The sequence below is a fragment of the Macaca fascicularis genome, chromosome 14, assembly GCF_037993035.2.
Source record: "Macaca fascicularis isolate 582-1 chromosome 14, T2T-MFA8v1.1".
NCBI lineage: Eukaryota > Metazoa > Chordata > Mammalia > Primates > Cercopithecidae > Macaca > Macaca fascicularis.
Window position 1 is genome coordinate 20,024,753 of NC_088388.1, and position 14,809 is coordinate 20,039,561.

Genomic DNA, 14,809 nt, shown 5'->3' on the forward strand with positions numbered 1-14,809 from the left:
GGTGGGAGGTGATTGGATCATGGGGGTGAATTTCCCCTTTGCGGTTCTCATGATAGTGAGTTCTCACAAGATCTGTTTTTTTTTTTGTACTGAGATGGAGTCTCGCTTTGCCGCCCAGGCTGCAGTGCAGTGGTGCGATCTGGGCTGTCTGCAAGCTCCACCTCCCCGGTTCATGCCATTCTCCTTCCTCAGCCTCCTGAGTAGCTGGGACTACAGGCGCCCGCCACCATGCCCGGCTGATTTTTTGTGTTTTTAGTAGAGACGGGGATTCGCTGTGTTAACCAGGATGGTCTCGATCTCCTGACCTCGTGATCCACCCACCTCGGCCTCCTAAAGTGCTGGGATTACAGGTATGAGCCGCCAAGCCCAGCCCAAGATCTGGTTGTTTAAAAGTGTGTAGTACTTCCTCCTTCCTTCTCTCTCTCCTGCACCCATGTGAAAATGTACTTGCTTCCCATTCGCCTGTCTGCCATGATTGTAAGTTTCCTGAGGCTTCCCCAGCCCTGCCTCCTGTACAGCATGTGGAACTGTGAGTCAATTAAACCTCATTTCTTTATAAATTACCCAGTCCCAGGCAGTTCTTTATAGTGGTGTGAGGATGGAAAAACACAATGTGTATATATCCACTACATAAAGTTCGCAGTCAGACAAAACTAATGTGTGAATAGCCAAATAAGTAGAAACAACCCAAATGACTGTCTTCTGATGAATGGGTAAATAAAATGTCTCTCCATACAATGGAATATCATTTGGCAATAAAAAGGGAGTGTTGGCCGAGCACAGTGGCTCACGCCTGTAATCCCAGCACTTTGGGAGTTTGAGGTGGGCAGATCGCCAGGTCAGAAGTGCGAGACCAGCCTGGCCAACATGGTGAAACCCCGTCTCTACTAAAAATACAAAACTTAGCCGGGCATGGTGGTGGGTGCCTGTAATCCCAGGTACTCGGGAGGCTGAGTCAGGAGAATAGCTTGAACCTAGGAGGTGGAGGTTGCAGTGAGCTGAGATTGTGCCATTGTACTCCAGCCTAGGCGACAAAAGCAAGACCCTATCTCAAAAAGGAAAAAAAAAAAAAAAGGAGTGTTGTGTTGATACACATAACAACACTGATGAACCTTGAAAACATTATGCTAAATGATAGAAGCCAATTACAAAATACCACATATTGTATTATAGAATTCCATTTATATAAAATGCCCAGAATAGCAAATCCATGGAGATAGAAATTGATTTTCTAGGGCTAGGAGGGCTGGGGGTGAGGAAAATGAGGAGTAAACACTAATGGGATAATGAAAATGTTCTAAAATTGATTGTGATGATGGTTGTATAACTGTGAATATACTAAAAACCATTGAAGTGAGCTTACCTTTAATAGGTGAATTGTATGTTATGTGAATTATTTTAACAAAGATATTATTAAAAAACTTATAGACTATTATTAATATAAATAAAAAGTAAAATAAGCCTCAGAACAAGAACAGGATTTTATTATTATTTTTTTAAGACGAGGTCTCAGGCCAGGCACAGTGGCTCACGCCTGTAATCCCAGCACTTTGGGAGGATGAGGCGGGTGGATAACCTGAGGTCAGGAGTTCGAGACCAGCCTGGCAAACATGGTGAAACCCTGTCTTTACAAAAAAACAAAAATTAGCCAGGCATGATGACTCATGCCTGTAGTCCCAGCTACTCGGGAGGCTGAGGCATGAGAATCACTTGTACCCGGGAGGCAGAGGTTGCAGTAAGCCAAGATCATACCACTGCCCTCCAGCCTAGGCAACAAAGTGAGACTCGGTCTCAAAAACAAACAAACAAACAAACAAACAAACAAACAAACAGCAAGGTCTTGCTCTGCCGCCCAGGCTGGAGTATACATGTCATGGCTCACCACAGCCTCAACCTTCCACGCTCAAGCCATCCACCCACCTCAGCCTCCCAAGTAGCTAGGCCTGCAGGCATGTGTCACCACACCCTGCTAGTGTTTGTATTTTTTCGTAGAGATCGGGTTTCTCCATGTTGTCCAGGCTGTTCTCAAACTCTGGAACTCAAGTGATACGCCCGCTTCAGCCTCCCAAAGTGCTGGGATTACAGGCACGAGCCACCGTGCTCAGCCAGGACTTTGAAAAGACAAGTATTCCACTCAGAAATTCTATTTTTTAAATTATACTTTAAGTTCTGGGGTACATGTGCAGAACGTGCTGGTTTGTTACATAAATATACACATGCCATGTTAGTGTGCTGCACCCATCAACTTGTCATCTACATTAGGTATTTCTCCTAATGGTATCCCTCCCCTAGCCCCCACCCCACAACAGGCCCCAGCATGTGACGTTCCCCTCCCTGTGTCCATGTGTTCTCATTGTTCAGCTCCCACTTACGAGGGAGAACATGCGGTGTTTGGTTTTCTGTTCTTGTGTTAGTTTGCTGAGAATGATGGTTTCCAGCTTCATCCATGTCCCTGCAAAGGACATGAACGCATCCTTTTTTATGACTGTATAGTATTCCACGGTGTATATGCCACATTTTCTTTATCCAGTCTATCTTTGATGGGCATTTGGGATGGTTCCAAGTCTTTGCTATTGTGAACAGTGCTGCAATAAACATGTGTGCACGTGTCTTTAGAGTCAAATGATTTATAATCCTTTGGGTATATACCCAAAGGATTCCTGGGTCAAATGATATTTCTAGTTCTAGATCCTTGAGGAATCGCCACATTGTCTTCCACAATGGTTGAACTAATTTACGCTCCCACCAACAGTGTAATAGCATTCCTATTTCTCCACATCCTCTCCAGCATCTGTTGCTTCCTTTTTAATGATTGCCATTCTAACTGGCCTGAGATGGTATCTCAATGTGGTTTTGATTTGCATTTCTCTAATGACCAGTGATGATGAGCTTTTTTTTCCATATGTTTGTTGGCTGCATAAATGTCTTTTTTTGAGAAGTGTCTGTTCATATCCTTCACCCAATTTTTGATGGGGTTATTTTTTTCTTGTAATTTTTTTTTTTTGAGCCAGAGTCTTGCTGTGTCTCCTAGGCTGGAGTGCAGTGGTGTGATCTTGGCTCACTGCAACCTCTGCCTCCTGGGTTCAAGCAATTCTCCTGCCTCGGCCTCCCGAGTAGCTGGGATTATAGGTACGCACCACCACACCTGGCTAAGTTTTGTATTTTTGGTAGAGACAGGGTTTCACCATGTTGGCCAGGCTGGTCTCAAAATCCTGACTCAGGTGATCCACCTGCCTCGGCCTCCCAAAGTGCTGGAATTACAAGTGTGAGCCACCGCGCCCAGCCTTTTTCTTGTAAATTTGTTTAAGTTCTTTGTAGATTCTGGATATTGGCCCTTTGTCAGATAGATAGATTGCAAAAATTTTCTCCCATACTGTAGGTTGCCTGTTCACTCTGATGATAATTTTTCTTGCATCCTGAAGCTCTTCAGTTTAGTTAAATCTCATTTGTCTATTTTGGCTTTTGTTGCCATTGCTTTTGGCGTTTTAGTCATGAAGTCTTTGCCCATGCCTATGTCCTGAATGGTATTGCCTAAGTTTTCTTCTAGGGTTTTTATAGTTTTAGGTCTTACATTTAAGTCTTTAATCCATCTTGAGTTAATTTTTGTATAAGGTGTGAGGAAGGGATCCAGTTTCAGCTTTCTGCATATGGCTAGCCAATTTTCGCAACACCATTTATTAAATAGGGAATTCTTTCCCCATTGCTTGTTTTTGTAAGGTTTGTCAAAGACCAGATGGTTGTAGATGTGTGGTGTTATTTCTGAGGCCTCTGTTCTGTTTCATTGGTCCATATATCTGTTTTGGTACCAGTACCATGCTGTTTTTGTTACTGTAGCCTTGTAGTATAGTTTGAAGTCAGGTAGCATGATGCCTCCAGCTTTGTTCTTTTTCTTTAGGATTGTCTTGGCTATGCGGGCTCCTTTTTGGTTCCATATGCAATTTAAAGTAGTTTTTTTCCAATTCTGTGAAGAAATTGGAATTTAAAGTAGTTTTAAAGAAATTTAAAGTAGTTTTTTTCCAATTCTGTGAAGAAAGTCAGTGGTAGCTTGATGGGGATAGCATTGAATCTGTAAATTACTTTGGGCAGTATGGCCATTTTCATGATATTAATTGTTCCTATCCATGAACATGGAATGTTTTCTCATTTGTTTGTGTCGTCTCTTATTTCGTTGAGCAGTGGTTTGTCGTTCTCCTTGAAAAGGTCCTTCACATCCCCTGTGAGTTGTAATCCTAGGTTTTATTCTCTTTGTAGCAACTGTGAATGGGAGTTCACTCATGATTTGGCTCTCTCTTTGTCTGTTATTGGTGTATAGGAATGCTTGTGATTTCTGCACATTGATTTTGTATCCTGAGACTTTGCTGAAGTTGCTTATCAGCTTAAGGAGATTTTGGGCTGAGATGATGGGGTTTTCTAAATATACAATCATGTCATATGCAAACAGAGACAATTTGACTTCCTCTTTTCCTAACTGAATACCCTTTATTTCTTTCTCTTGCCTGATTGCCCTGGCCAGAGCTTCCAATACTATGTTGAACAAGAGTGGTGAGAGAGGGCATGCTTGCCTTGTGCCGGTTTTCAAAGGGAATGCTTCCAGTTTTTGCCCATTCAGTATGATATTGGCTGTGAGTTTGTCATAAGTAGCTCTTATTATTTTGAGATATGTTCCATCAATACCTAGTTTATTGAGAGTTTTTAGCATGAAGCGCTGTTGAATTTTGTCAAAGGTCTTTTCTGCATCTATTGAGATAATCATGTGGTTTTTGTCATTGGTTCTGTTTATGTGATGGATTTTTTTATTGATTTGCATATGTTGAACCAGGCTTGCGTCCCAGGTATGAAGCCGACTTGATCGTAGTGAATAAGCTTTTTGATGTGCTGCTGGATTCAGTTTGCCAGTATTTTATTGAGGATTTTCGCATCGATGTTCATCAGGGATATTGGCCTGAAATTTTCTTTTTTTGTTGTGTCTCTGCTAGGTTTTGGTATCAGGATGATGCTGGCCTCATAAAATGAGTTAGGGAGGATCCCTCTTTTTCTATCGTTTGGAATAGTTTCAGAAGGAATGGTACCAGCTCCTCTTTGTACCTCTGGTAGAATTTGGCTGTAAATCCATCTGGTCCTGGACTTTTTTTTTTCGGTAGGCTATTAATTACTGCCTCAATTTCAGAACCTGTTATTGGTCTATTCAGGGATTCGATGTCTTTCTGGTTTAGTCTTGGAAGGGTGTATGTGTCCAGGAATTTATCAATTTCTTCTAGATTTTCTAGTTTATTTGTGTAGAGGTGTTTATAGTATTCTCTGATGGCAGTTTGTATTTATGTGGGATCAGTGGTGATATCCCCTCTCTTATTTTTTATTGCGTCTATTTGATTCTTCCCTCTTTTCTTCTTTATTAGTCTGGCTAGCGGTCTATGTGTTTTGTCCAGTTCCTGGACTCAATGATTTTTTTAAAGGATTTTTCGTGTCTCTATTTCCTTCAGTTCTGCTCTGATCTTAGTTATTTCTTGTCTTCTGCCAGCTTTTGAATTTGTTTGCTCTTGCTTCTCTAGTTCTTTAAATTGTGATGTTAGGGTGTTGATTTTAGATCTTTCCTGCTTTTTCTTGTGTGCATTTAGTGCTATGACTTTCCCTGTACACACTGCTTAAATTGTGTCCCAGAGATCTGGTATGTTGTGTCTTTGTTCTCATTGGTTTCAAATAACATCTTTATTTCTGCCTTAATTTCGTTATTTACTCAGTAGTCATTCAGGAGCAGGTTGTCCAGTTTCCATGTAGTTGTACGGTTTTGTCCACTCAGAAATTCTAAAGTCTAAATACATTATTTACATTAACTTTGAATGAAGTTTTTCACTGATGTTGTGGGGTCTTTTATTTACCTGAATTATGATACCTTGGTTTAATGTGTACAATGTTTTAAGTGAATTAACCTGGCCAGGCAGGGTGGCTCACGCCTGTAATCCTAGCACTTTGGGAGGCAGAGGCGGGCGAATCACCTGAGGTCAGGAGTTCGAGACCAGCCTGGCCAACATGGCGAAACCCTGTCTGTACTAAAAATACAAAAATTAGCCGGGCATGATGGCGCGCACCTGTAATCCCAGCTACTCAGGAGGCTGAGGCAGGAGAATCACTTGAACCTGCCAGGGGCAGAGGTTGCAGTGAGTAGTCATGCCACTTCACTCTAGCCTGGGTAAAAAAGCGAAGCTCCATCTGAAAAAAAAATTTTAATCTATTGATGTCCATATTTAAAAGATTCTGAACTCACAAATTAAAACAAAAATATTAAAAACTAATCTATAGTATTAGACATCGGACATCAGGATATTGGTCGCCATTGACTAAGAAGGATGGGATAGTGTGGGGGCTCCTGGGAAAGATTTTAGGGTGCCGATAATGTTCTGTGTAATGTGTTTATTTTATGGTGACCCATTGTGCTGTATTCTTTTAGGATTCTTTTTTTGTTTGTATATATGCTACAATTTAATTGAGAAGTTTAAGAAGAAAAGATGGTGGCTCTGGGTGGGTCTGGCATGGTGAGCTCAGAATACCCCCAGTTGTTTCTGCCCTCTCTGGCTGTATTAGCCCCAGAGAGTGGCCCCCAAGGGTTTCCCTGTAGTGCCCTGGGTTCTGCATAGAGACATCCTCTGGCTACGCAGCTCCTGTGAAGAATGGTGGATCTCTGGCGGTTTCCCTAGATCCCTTCTGAGAATGTTCTGCTGGTTCTAGGAATTGAGGAAGTTGGACCTGTGGGACCTAAGCTCTTAAAGCCATACACAGGTTTTTGCTGGAGGCAGGAAGTAGCTAGTAGCATCCTTTTGTTAAGTCTTACCCGGGCTTGCACTATTTATCCAACAGCATGGGAGGAGGAGACATTGAGTAAAGTTGGGCCTGGCCTCCTGCCTGGCACACTGACCTGGTAACCTAGAACAAAGGGCCAAATAAATGGGCACGTGAGTGCTTTCTTATCTTTGCTACAGCTGACTATGAGTAGACCGGATGTTCCTTTCCAGCCGGGATGTTCCTTTCCAGCAGTGTGGTCATCAGATAATGGAGTCAAGGGCTGGTGGGAGGGAATGGGAGGTGTGAAAGAAAAATATCTTGGGCCCCCAAAATCACTAAGGAAAACTCCAGCTGGAAACTGCTTAGGGCAAACCTCCTCCCATTCTATTCAAAGGCACCCCTATGCTCCCTGAGATAGACGCACATCTGATTGCTTCCTTTGGAAAGGCTAATCAGAAACTCCAAATAAGGTAATCATTTGTGTGTCACCTATCTGTGACCCGGAAGCCCCCTCTCTGGCTTCGAGTCTTCCCGTCTTTCCAGACTGAACCAATGTGCTTCTTACATGTATTGACTGATGTCTCATGTCTCCCTAAAATGTATAAAACCGAGCTGTGCCCTGTCGTCAGGACTTCCTGAGGCTGTGTCTTCAACCTTGGCTAAGTAAACTTTCCAAATTAACTGAGACCGGTCTCAGATTTTCTGGGTTCATAGGAGGCTATGCTCAGATCACCTGGGACTGAGCCCTTACTCAGTTCCACCACGCAGAAAAGCTGCCCTTAGTTTCTCCTTGAGAGACAAGGGGCCAGCCTAGATAGTGGACTCTATATTAAAGTACAAACAGGCTGGGTATGGAGGCTTGTGCCTGTAATCCTAGCACTTTGGGTGGCTGAGGCGGGAGGATCACTTGAGGTCAGGAGTTCAAGGCCGTAACGAGCTATGATGGTGCCACTGCACTCCAACCTGGGTGACAGAACAAGACCCTGTCTTAAATAAATAAATAAAGCAAATACAAGAAAGCAAAACCAAGAGGAGGGGCTCCAACCAAGAGAACAGGGGCACGTAACCTTGTTTAATTTCACATGTTGTTGCTCAAGAAAACAGTAACCATTCTTAAAGGTCAAGGGAAGGAAGAGGGGTGTGTGTGTTTGAGGGCCCCTTAGGGGCTTTTAATGGGATTTGCAGTTAGGTAGACCTGGATTCAAATTCCAGCTTGGATATTTGCTGTGTGGCCTTGGACAAGTTGCTTAACTTCTCTGGGCTGCAGTTTCCTTATCTATAAAATGGAGATAGTACTATTACCTCCCTCTGAAGGCTGTTGCAAGGATTCTGATTGCTAAATTGTGTAATGCACACTGCACACTGCCTTGCACATAGAAGGTTCTTGTTGAATGGCGGTCAGGATGATCACGTTATTATCGTTACTGGCTCAGGTGTGTTTTTCTCAACCTTGTTATTTCGGACCAGACAGTCCTGTGCTGTGGCGGCTGTCCTGAGCACTGTAGGATGTTTAGCAGCATTCCTAGCCCCCACCCACCAGATTCCATAGCAACTCTCCAGCTGTAACAGCCACATGTCTCCAGACAGTGCCAAATTACCCCTAGTTGAGAACTACTGAGCTGGAGGTAAATGCCTGGGAGATTGAGGGAGTGATCATGTGGGTTGATCCAAAATATGTGATCCAGACAGGAGGATCTGATGTGGTGGGGGATGGAAATGGAGGAACAGGATGGGCCAAGGGTTAAGGAGCCAAGTAAAACCAGCAGATCCCAAATGAGCAGAGAGCGGGGATAGGCTCTGAGCAGAAATGGGCCCGAAAATCCCAAAGAGGGTAGGTCCAACAGTTTCATCTGGGTTTCTGTTGCTTTGTGTAATGGAATTTGTTTTTCCAGTTGTAAAAGTAGTGTAAGTTCATTTTAAACAAGTTGGCAAGTTCACAGAAAAGCCAATCAGAAAATAAAAATCTTGGCTGGATGCGGTGGCTGATGCCTGTAATCTCAGCACTTTGGGAGGCCAAGGTGGGCAGATCACCTGAGGTCAGGAGTTCTAGACCAGCCTGATCAACAGGGTGAAACCCCGTCTCTACTAAAAATACAAAATTTGCTGGGTGTGGTGGCACATGCCTGTAATCCCAGCTACTAGGGAGACTGAGGCAAGAGAATCGCTTGAACCCAGGAGGTGGAGGTTGCCGTGAGCTGAGATTGTGCCATTGCACTCCAGCCTGGGCAACAAGAGTGAAACTCTGTCCCAAAATTAAATAATAATAATAATAGAAAAATCTTAAGTAATCCCAGCACAATTACACAATAGAGTGGGATATGCTCATTTGTTCTTTTTGTTCTTGTTGTTTAAGAAACAAATGTTTCTTAGTGGTCACTGTGTGCAGACCCTGCTGGGTGCTGGGGTGTCTGTGTGGGTGGGTGATTGGGGACTGTTCACATGCTCCGGACAAGACAGCGTGGGGGACAGCCTTGACTGCAGGTAGGCACACTAGGGGTGGTGTGGTGGGGAGAGCAGAGCCTGTTCCTAGGGATGCTGCTGGTCATTTTTGTCCTCTTCTACTAGCCTTCTCCTTTGAGGATCCATGCAGTGTCCTGGTCATGGCTCCCTGATCTGGATCTTTTTGGAATCTGCTCATTCCTTTCCATCCACACGGCCCTGCATAAGCTGACCCCATCCACCTTGTTAGTTTCCTCCTGCCATGTTCCACTTTGCTTTCTGTGTGCACCAGCCACCCTGATGTTCCGTCCCTGCCTCACCTGTATCCTGTTTCATTTTCTTCAGGTTTTAAAAATTGTGGTAAGGCCGGGTGCGGTGGCTCAAGCCTGTAATCCCAGCACTTTGGGAGGCCGAGATGGGCGGATCATGAGGTCAGGAGATCGAGACCATCCTGGCTAACATGGTGAAACCCCGTCTCTACTAAAAAATACAAAAAACTAGCTGGGCGAGTTGGTGGGCGCCTGTAGTCCCAGCTACTCGGGAGGCTGAGGCAGGAGAATGGCGTGAACCCTGGAGGCGGAGCTTGCAGTGAGCTGAGATCCAGCCACTGCACTCCAGCCTGGGCGACAGAGCGAGACTCCGTCTCAAAAAAAAAAAAAAAAAAAAAAAATTGTGGTAAAATACACATAGCATAACATTTACCGTTTTTATATATATATATATATTTTGACAGGGTCTTGCTCTGTCACACAGGCTGGAGTACAGCAGTGTGATCATGGCTCACTGCAATCTCGACTTTTTGGGCCCAAGCCATCCTCCTGCCTCAGCCTCCAGTTGTAAAAGTAGTGTAGCTGGGTCCCAGCTATGTAACTGGGACCACAAGTGTATGCCACCATGCCTGGCTAATTTTTGTTTTTTTGTTTTTTTTCTTTTGGAGAGATGGGGCTTCACTGTGTTGCTCAGGCTGGTCTCAAACTCCTGGGCTCAAGCAATCCTCCCATCTCAGCCTCCCAAAGTGTTGGGATTACAGGTGTGAGCCACTGCACCCGGCCTGACCATTTTAAAGCATACAATGCAGAGGCATTGAGTACATTCAGTGTTGTGCAACAATCACCACTATCCATTTCCAGAACTTGTACCTTATCCCAAATGGAAACTCTGTACCCATGAAACAATGACCCCCCATTTCCCCTGCCCCAAGATCTCAGTTACCTCTATTCTATTTTTGTCTCTATCAATTTGCCTATTCTGGGAACCTCGTATAAGTGGAATCACACAATATTAGTCCTTCTGTGTCTGGCCTCTTTCACTTTAGCCCATGATTTCAAGGATCATCCATGCTGTAGCATGTATCAATACTTCATTCCGCTCTATGCTGAATAATATTCCATTGTATGTCTACATCACATTTTGTTTATCCATTCATCCATTGACAGATACTGATTTCCACCTTTTGGCTGTTGTGATTAGGGCTGCTATGAACCTCGGTGTACTCTTCTTTTTAAACAGCTTTATTAAGATATAACTTACATACCCAAAAAAAATGCACCCAGTTAGGTGTACAATTCAATGCTTTTTATTATAGTCACGGAGTTGTGCAACCACCACCACCACCATCTAATTTTAGAAGATTTTCCCTCACCTCCCACCCCCAGCTCTAGGCAGCCAGGAATCTATTTTCTGTCTATAGAGATTTGCCAATTCTGGACATTTCCTATAAATGGAATCAGACAATATGTGGTCTTTTGAAGCTGCCTTCTTCATTCAGCATAATGCTTACAAGCTTCATCCATCATCACCTGTTTTGTAAGTGAAATTGTATTAGAACACAGCCCTGCTCATTTGTTTACATCTGATCTACGGCTTTGAGCTTCAAAGACAGAGTTGCAACTTACAAAGTTGCACGGCTCACAGAATCAAAAGCAGCTACTATCTACCCTTTCACAGAAAACATTTGCTGACTCCTGATTTATGCCCTTCAAGTTGAGTTTTCTGGAGTCTAAACCGATAAAGGCACCAAAAGATAAAAAGCAAAAAGAGGCAAAACTGACGCCAAGAACCCCAGGCCTATAAAAGCTACCATTATTGGGCCCCCACCATAGTGTAAGCATCCCAGCCAGCCAGGCAAAGAAACACAGCAGAGGCAGAGCCCTCCTCACCTGGGAGGAGGAAGGAGACATATTCAACACCAGAGACAACTTTTTCCAGAAGGCTCTGATCACTCAGGGCACCTTATAGAAAATGCATTGGCCTTCCCCAGGAAGAGCAAGTGAAGACGCCATTAGAGGAAGGGAGTTCAGCAGGCTGGATGCATGGCCCATAGTGACTGGCAAGCTGGTTCAACATACAGCAAAGCTTGGCAGATCCTGAGGTATCAAAGAATTCCCCAAGGCCCTCCCCAAATTGTTGCAGGCCAAAATGGTTCGTACTCATTTTTAAATATTTATTTATTTATTTATTTATTTATTTATTTATTTATTTTTTTGAGACAGAGTCTCACTCTGTCACCCAGGCTGGAGTGCAGTGGTCGGATCTCAGCTCACTGCAAGCTCTGCCTCCCGGGTTTACGCCATTCTCCTGCCTCAGCCTCCGGAGTAGCTGGGACTACAGGCACCCGCCACCTCGCCTGGCTAGTGTTTTGTATTTTTTAGTAGAGACGGAGTTTCACCGTGTTAGCCAGGATGGTCTTGATGTCCTGACCTTGTGATCTGCCCGTCTCGGCCTCCCAAAGTGCTGGGATTACAGGCTTGAGTCACTGTGCCCGGCCTATTTTTATTTTTATTTATTTTTTTGAGATAGAGTTTCACTCTTGTCACCCAGGCTGGAGTACAGTGGCATGATCTCAGGTTGCAGTAGCTCACTGCAACCTCTGCCTCCCGGGTTCAAGAGATTATCCCACCTCAGCCTCCTGAGCAGCTGGGATTACAGGCGCCCACCACCATGCCTGGCTAATTTTTGTATTTTTAGTAGAGACGAGGTTTCACCATGTTGGCCAGGCTGGTCTCGAACTCCTGACCTCAAGTGATCCACCGGCCTTGGCCTCCCAAAGTGCTGGGATTACAGGCGTGAGCCACTGCATCCAGCCTGTTGTTATTATTATTAATTATTATTATAACAGAAGGCTTGTTATTATAACTATTATTATCAGCAGTAGCAAAAGCAACCACACAGCTCCTCTAGTTCTCTCTTGCTTCCCTGCCTTGCTCATTAGCAAGAACACAGTAGAGAAGGGCAGTAAAACCTTTCACACACTCAGAGAGCCTGTGAATGTTTTTTATGATACTAATCGCTGCTGGAAAATGGTAGAAGCAGCCAGACCGATCCCCTATGGGAAGCTTCTCTTCTGTGGAGGTGGAAAAAGAATGGCATTTGAAATGGGACAGAAAATAGTCACAATCCCATTAGCTCTGGTTGGTACAGATACTGCCACCTTTGCCCTGTGGGCTCTGTGTCCTACTGGACCTCTCACTGATGTGATAAGCTTGCAAAGAATTTATCCTCTAAGAGGCTGTGAAACGACGGCCTGATGCTGAATTTGGTCCACATATGTGCCACACAGCCCCCACGCACAGTCTTTTATAAATTTGAATCTTCTTTTAAACTCGGGAAATTGCACATAAACTTTCAGATTTCCGGTTTCTCTTGCAAAATTAGAAATTCCAGCCTTTGAGGCCCACATTCCCAAATGGCAAAAAATGATGAGAGCTGAGGAGTGGCTCCCCCATGCAGAACTGTCTAGTTTACCATCGTCTCCATCCAGCTTGCTTTCCTCCTTTATGTAACTAGTTGTCCCCGTTGGGCTTTTCATTAGGAATTCACTCCTGTGATAGTAAGTTTCATCTTATCTGAGATTGCAGCAGCAGGGAAGGAGTGGAGATCCATTTAGCAGATGAGGGCATCAGGGATGGATGTAGCACTAAGGTCCACGCATCTCTAGTTCCTGCCAGCACAGCCCTCTCCCACCCAGCAGTCTAGAAGGCTGTTCTGGCAGGCCTCAGAGCTGAATCCATGAGCCCACATAGCAGAGGGGAAAAAGCCTTGCCATTCTTTCTCCTGGAAGCTTCCATCTAATAATCACACTTGCTGTTTGTGTGCCAATGTATCCAACCACTGCACTGCCCTCTAGAATAGAAATTATTATGATCCTCACGCTACAGATGAGGCAACCAAGGCTTAGAGACATCATTTGCCTGTGGTCACACAGCTAAGAAGTGGCTGGGAAACTGAGGCTGTAGACATGTTATCTTGCTCTTGCAAAGTCACCCAGCCAACAGATGGCAGAGCGGGGATTCCATTGCAGGGTCAACTGACTCCAAAGCCTAGAAGCTGGAAAACTGGAGGCCAGTGGGGCAAACTAGTTTAGCTGGCAGTATTTTTGAAAATTTGGACTTTTGGCTTTTTGCTGGTCTCACCGGTCCGCACTTTCTCACAGGTCCCACCGATGCTGTTGCCTCACACCCTGGCCTCTTTCCTCATGCATGTTGCCCGCCTGGCCTCAGGAGGGGTGACAACCTTCACATTCTCTGCACGTTCTCTTACCTCCCAGAGTTCAACTCTGATGGGCTTGTGTTCTCAGTTCTAGGACAGAGATGAAGGTCTGTGTTTGTCTCTGTGGATCCTACCCCACCAGGTTTTGGGAGTTGAGAGCAGAGACAAATGGAATATGGTTTGGTTCGTGTTCAGTTCCATGGCTATGATGCCATTCCAGAGCCCAAGATTTAGAGGATTGATCGGGTTGGTTCCAGGATCCACTGATTCACTGCGGTGGTGACTGAATTGATTGTATCGTTTTAAATCATTTCTCTACTTTCTCTCCCTTTGAGATTCAATCCAAAGTGACGGTGCTTTAGATCAGGGGTTTTCAAACACAGGTGTGGGTTCTGTGTCTCATTTGCTTTTCTGGGAGGAGGTAGGCAGGAAAACCCATGGGCAGGCATCATGGCAGGAGTTTGGGAGCAGGCTGAATGGGGCTGAACTGTTACCTGGATTAACCAGAAAGCCTAAGGAGTGGATGAAAGTCCAGGAGTGGAGCCTAGGTTGGTTCAGGGGGAAGCAGGGAAGCCATAGAACCGATGAAAGGCTGGGAATAGGTTGAGAAGCCCAGTACAGAGTAAAAGGAAAAGAAGGGGATTGTTTGGAGGTTGAGAACCCAGGCAGGTGCCCAGAAGCTTGCTCTGACAGATGCTGTTGGGTGAATAGTTTCAATTCAAGCCCCGCTGGGCTGCATCATCCCATTGTTCTAGTCATGGGTTCTTAAGGCTTAGAACAGGACCATGTTAACCACAGAACAGAAAAGCTGAGCTAAGCCAGCTAAGACACTTTAGCTGCATGGGAGGGAAAACCATTAAAAGAAGCATAAATGGTGCATAAGTTGGTTAGTTCTAAAGTTCAGTGATGTCACCGAAGACTCAGGTGTCCTAAAGTGATTGCCCTCATGGTCCCAAATGGCTGCCACAGCTCCAGCCATCATGCTGAGCATCCCTCAAGAGACCAGAGAGGGAACATTCCTGTTCTGTGTCTCTTTTGAAGAGTTGGAAACCCTTACCAGAAGCCACTAGTAGACTTCCCATGCCTCATTGGCCAATCCTGCTTA